Source organism: Leptonychotes weddellii, chromosome 3 (genome assembly GCF_054177405.1).
Source record: "Leptonychotes weddellii isolate Sample4059 chromosome 3, ASM5417740v2, whole genome shotgun sequence".
NCBI lineage: Eukaryota > Metazoa > Chordata > Mammalia > Carnivora > Phocidae > Leptonychotes > Leptonychotes weddellii.
The window spans coordinates 87,485,412-87,491,451 of record NC_138371.1 but is presented as its reverse complement, the minus strand read 5'-3'; positions in this window follow the sequence as shown (position 1 = coordinate 87,491,451).

Here is a 6,040-nt window from a genome sequence, read left to right as displayed (position 1 = left end):
TGCATACAGGCTCTACTTTTCTACCCACCCAAATCTACTCCAGCCCACAAATGGTAAATGCAGCCTCCTTCTGAAAGGTCCCTCAGGGTGGCAGAACAACCACTTCACGTGGGGCCAGCCCTTCTTTGATGGGTGGGTGAGGTTGATAGATTCAGGAGGGGTTGGTATTGGTGTCGGGTCACTGTCGGGCAGATGGCTGGATGGTTGGGTGCTGCTCCCATCTCCATCACAGGGAGAATCTGACCCCAGATGTCTCGTTGGAAGGCTGGGAAGAGATGCCCAACCCACATAAGAAAAGCCCCTCTCCTGCTCTCTCTCTCAGGTGCGTGTGCACACCTGGATTCCTGAACAATCTTGCCTCTCCTCTTGGGGCTCCCTGGCCTGCTGCTGTCGCTAGATGGACAAGCTTGTCTACCTAGTGAAACTGTGACCCTCTGGAGTCTGAGACTGTGATTTGTTCCTTTTTGGATCTTCAGGGCCTAGCGTAGTGCCGAACACCAAGTAGGGACTCCATACATCTTGAGTGGGATGAAAGAGCCATGTAAAAGGAAGACCAAAGAGCCATGTAAAAGAACAATGTAAAAGGAAGGAATTTCTAGCTCTCTGATTCCCCTGATATTACCAAACCGTATTCCACTGCCCCTGTTTCCTCATCTATAAGACAGAGATTATTCTTCCCACCTTCCTTCTCTCTAGGGTGTTGTAAGGAGAGAAGAAATTGGATCAATTCTAAGGAAACTGTGACGAAGCTTAAAAGCAGTGAAAACCAATGTAATTTTATTTATTTATTTATTTTTTATTTCATTATGTTATCAATATAATTATTTTAAGACCTAAAGAGGACACTTTGCATCACTTCCTCTTGATGTGAGGATCACAGAATACTGCTGAGTCGCTGAGTTTACTCATTTCTTCCCGTTTACTTTCACTCATTCATTCTACAAACACACGCTGAACATAAAAGCTAAGTGAGACGACACCTTCCCCTCAAGCAGCCAAGGGTCTTGTGGCAGAAACCAACGGGGAAATAAATACCCGCAAGGCAAAGGAATGTATGCTGTGACGGGCACCACCTCGGATGCCCAGGGGGACACCTAACACAACTTTCTATGCCACGAGGCCCAGCGGTGACTCCTAGGGGAGAGCAGGAGCAAACAGATGAAGCTAGAAAGAAGGCCACTCCTAGCTGAGGGACAGCGAGGTCAAAAGCAAAAAGATGAGGTGCCACACAGTGCAAACTCATGCCCTATGGCTGATGGGGCTCTTGTTTTGAATTGTTTTGTTCTGTTTTACTAAATGTTTGTAGTGAGGCATACATTCTCCAGTTCATCAAGGGCCTCAGCACTACTCTCTGACCTTACCCTTACTTGCTGCTTGTCTGTTTTTTTGTTTTTGTTTTAACATTGCCAACCTGGGTTTTGATGGCATTAAGTCTGCAAAGCCAGGAACCGAGGGAGGCGAGGCAGGAGGGGTAGGCAGGGGACGGATAGCAGAGGTCTTGGTGGGCCATGGTAAGGAGGCTGAACCTTACCCTGAGGCCTCTGAAGTCCCACAGAAGGGTTTCAAGCACAGGAGCAACCTGGTGAGATTTTCTTTGTCGATCAGGGGTCACCAGATCTGTCCTGTAAACGGCCAGGTAGTAACCATTCTAGGCTTTGTGGGTCATACAGTCTCTCTTGCAACTACCCAGCTCTGTGACACAGCGTGAGAGCTAGTGCAGCTGATCTGCAGACAAATGACCATGGCCGTGTCCCTGTAAGACCATAGGTATGGACGCGGCAATGTGAGTTGCACGTGAAACAAAATATTCTTCTTTCGACTGTTTTTAACCATTTAAAAATGTACAAACTGTTCTTAGCTCGTGAGCCATACAAAAGCATAGGTGGGTAGATTTGGCTGGGACCTTAGTGTGCCAGGCCCAGTGTTAGAAGGGTCATTCTGGAAGCAGGGATGAGGATGGTGACATTGCAGCGCTAAAGGCAGGGGTGACGCTTAGGAGGCATTTGCCATGGTCCCGGTGCGACATAATAGAGACAGGCTCTGGTGGAATGGAGAAAGGTGGGCAAGCAGCTTGGAGAAACTGTGATATTGGGTGCGGGAGATACGGTCAAGGGTGGCCTTCAAGTTTCTAGCATATTCTAGCAGTTGAGAGAAGTGGGTTCCACGGCAGAAACAGGAGTTTCTCCCTTAAACATGGAGTCCTCTTTGGGGAGCGAATGGGACATGCAGGTAGAAATGGGTAAGGCCGTTATACCAACTGGAACCATTATGAAAAATAAACAAACACCTGGCTTCTATCATCACAGATGTCAGAGATGGAGGGGTGGGAAGGAGGAATCTTGTCAATCCCTCTGCCTCAAAGAAGAATTAGACCCAGATCATCTGGAACCAGGGAGAAGTCCTCCTTCCCTGCCAGAGATTTAACCTACACTTTAATGCAAACCACAAGCTTCCCTCTCATTCTGCTGCAGGAGAGACAAAGGCCTGCTGGCGGGAACCCCTGTGGACTGCCACTGTGAAGCTCAGTTTGCTCATCTTCACAAAAATCGCTGCCTGACAAATTTGCTCCCCTAAATGAGTTGCCAGTGGTAGACTTGGGAAGAACCACATCAAGGATCTTAGTGTATGGTCTCTGTGATTATCTAAGGAGCTGACCACAGCTTCCACTAAGGCAGAGAGTGGGCATTAGCTGAAAGTGATGATTCTTAAAGCGTAGAACTCACTCACTGCACCAGCATCACCCGGAAACTTGAGAAAATGCAGATTCTTGGGCCTGAGCCTCTCCGCCCAGGACCTACTGAATCAGAGACTGTGGGGGGTGGGTCCAAGGACCCGAGGTTCAACAAGTCTTCGAGGCGATGCTGACAGTCGCTTGAGTTTGAGAACCATGGCCTGAAAGAGGCAGCTGCTGTGGTCCTTGTCAATCTTTGAGTCCCCTGCCTGCCCCTCTTACTGCTCTGGCTCATCATAGCTGATGTCAGTCCCTTAACTCTGAGCAATGCGCTCATCTCTGGGGCTGCTGCAGAGCACCGGCGGGTAAGGAAGTCCGGGGTCCAGTGGTATAAAAATGACACTTTATCCATTTGGATAAACGAGGAGGAAAAGGGCCTTAAGTGGTGTTGTGGTTACAAATACAAACTCAGGCATCAGACTCTGTGAGTGGGGATTTCTGGTCTATCACCTACAATGCGGGGTAACCTCAGAAAGATTACCAAACTTCTCTGTTCCCACTTTCCTCACATCTATAATGGGGACAATAAGAGTACCTCACTCATCAGGTTGTTGTGAGGATTACATGAGTTAATGTTGGCAAAGCACATTTAACAGTGCCTGGTGCCAAGTACCACAAGGCTGCTCTTTACCATCATTTCTATGCCAGAGATAACTCATCTTCAACAAGCAACACAACGCATAACACATCGCAGGTTCTTGGGGGCAACCATGCTCTAAAGATCTTCTAGAAACCTAATCTTCTTCCCGGCAAGTTTCTACCTTTCTCCAAACTCCCGTATGGAGCCCTGCATTGATGAAGCAGGCTGGGCCAAACATCTCTGAGAACGTTGCTTTTCTTCTCCGCTACTTCAAAGGGCTAAATGTGAAGCAGACTTACTAGGCCTTCCCCTAAGACTCACAGCCAGACCTTGGCCCCGTAGCTGTCACAACCCCACTAGTCCAGTGATGGACAGGACCTGAGTCCAGCGCAAGAAACTTTCTCCCTGACAACAAGGGCCTAGTTGCTTTAATTTACACATGATTGTTACCTTGCTCCCAAATCCCCACTGAGCCTCCCCAAGTGGGTGAGGCGGAGGCTTCCCGAAGAGGTGGCCTGCACATTGTAGCTGGTGCATAGAATTCTGACTAGGATGTGAATGCTGGAAAGAGGGATGCTCTGTTAGTCTCCTAGAGCAACTGGAACAAATTAGAACAAATTGGGTGGCTTAAAACAGAAACTTTTTCTCCCTCAGTTCTGGAGGCTAGAAGTCTAAAATCAAGGTGGTGGCAGGGCCGTGCTCCCTCTGAAGGCTCTAGGGAAGAATCCTTCCTTGCCTCTCCCTCGCTTCTGCTCGTTACCAGCAGTTCTTAGTGGTCTTTGGCTTAGGTAGCTGTGTTGCTCCAACGTCTGCCAACCAGAGGTTGACCAGAAGGTCAACACGTGGCCTGCTCCCTGCGTGTCAGCATGCCTCCACATCTCCCTCTCTTTATATGAATACCAGTCATGGGACTGAGGGCCACACTAACCCAGTAGGACCTCATCTTAACTCGATTACGTCTGCCAAGACCCTATTTCCAAGTAAGGGCACATCCACAGGTAACTCAGGGTAAGACCTCAACATATCTTGTTAGGAGACACAACTCAACCCACTGCAGATGGCAGCTATTTCATCTTATGTGCAGACTCGGAGCTGTTGGGATTGGGGTGCAGGAGGGGCTGTGTGAGAATTGAGATCCTCACACCCCAGCAGGAGCGAGTGTGGGGGTCAGTTACGGCCACTTTCAGGAAGAAATGGGGGGAGGCTTGTAGGCTCTCCGCCAGGTGTCTGCCTCACCCACCCAGGGGATGGGAGAGTCAGAGAAGTGAAATGCCCACATGGGACGTCTAGGTGTGGAATCTGGGAATTGAGCTTGGCAACAGGAGGGTGCCACCTGACTTTTGGCAGAAGAGAAGCACTGAACAGAGCCCCTGCTAAGTGCCAGGCACACTGAATAATTGGATAATGCATACATTATCTTGCCTATAAGACACACTTCACTGACTTCAAGACAGGCCTGGCCTTGATTGTGTTGACTAAAAAGGGGAAGAGGCTGAGAGGAGAGAGGAGAAGGGCAGGCAGCGGTGGCTGTGGGAACATGGGGCTCTGGGAAGCACAGCGAGGCCCCTCTCGCCCTCCAAGTCTGGGACCCAGGGTGAGACACTAGGATTCAGGAGTGTCCCCACAGGCGTCCGCCTGGAAACCCTGTCTGCTGCCCCAGAGGGCATGAAATCAGAAATGGGGAGGGAGCAGGGGATTTCCCACTGCCTTTTGGGAAGAATCCAATCTGCTTATCTATGCCTAGCAACGGTTTTAAAGCCAATCAGTCACACACCCCGTGGTGAGGTGAGGGAATGCCAAAAGATTTCTGAAGAGTCAGAGTAGAAGCCGCCTTCTGTCAGACCTCTGGCCGGCTGGGGCTCAGCTCCACAGGCTGGGTCTCCCATCCAGTCTCAACAGTGGCGCTCCGCTGATGCGCATCCCGGTGAGGTGGGAACCGCTGAGGGGACCCACTGTAGGCTGGGTCCAGACACACAGATCTCAGGAGAATAAACTCATCGCAAAAGAGAACATTGAGCCAGCGCACAGGGGGCCAACTTGAAAACGAGTAAGCATGCTTTTTGCTGACGTTTAATAACAGATCTTATAGAAACTCATTTCGGCTCAGGAATCAATTGTCCTAGCACACCTATCCAAGGGGCCTGAATCTGCAGAAGAAATGAGTTTGATTCCATGAGCATTTGCCTGACAGGAGATTTCTCTTCTGCTTTCTCAAGACCAGACAGCTCAATGTGGGAGGAAGAGAGAGAGAGAAGTAGGGAAAGAAGGAGGGAAGCAGAGGGAGGAAGAGAGAGAGAGAAGTAGGGAAAGAAGGAGGGAAGCAGAGGGGGGAGAGAGGGAGAGAGGGAGAGAGAAAGAGAGAGAGAGAGGTTGGCCTCTGGGGACAGAGTGAAACACTTTAGTCCTGGCACACACTGTGGCAAGTGCACAAAACCTTTTTTGTTCCAAGGCCAGACCCCAAACAATGGGCCGTAGGGACGCCTTTGAGAAACGCTCACGTGCCCACTGAAGCAGAGCTGACCGCGTTACAAGCAGGGAGCCCAGGAGTTGTCTGTAAATTGGTGGAAAACGAAGTCCCATTATAAATCCCCTTCACGGGACGCGTCGTTGGCACCTCTCCCTCTTGATGTGTGGCACTTTCACTCTCAATTTGAGAAAGGGTCCCAGGCCTAGGAGGCAGTGCCGAAAGGTCTTTACAAGCGAGTCCTTCCCGAAAGATGGATGGCTGG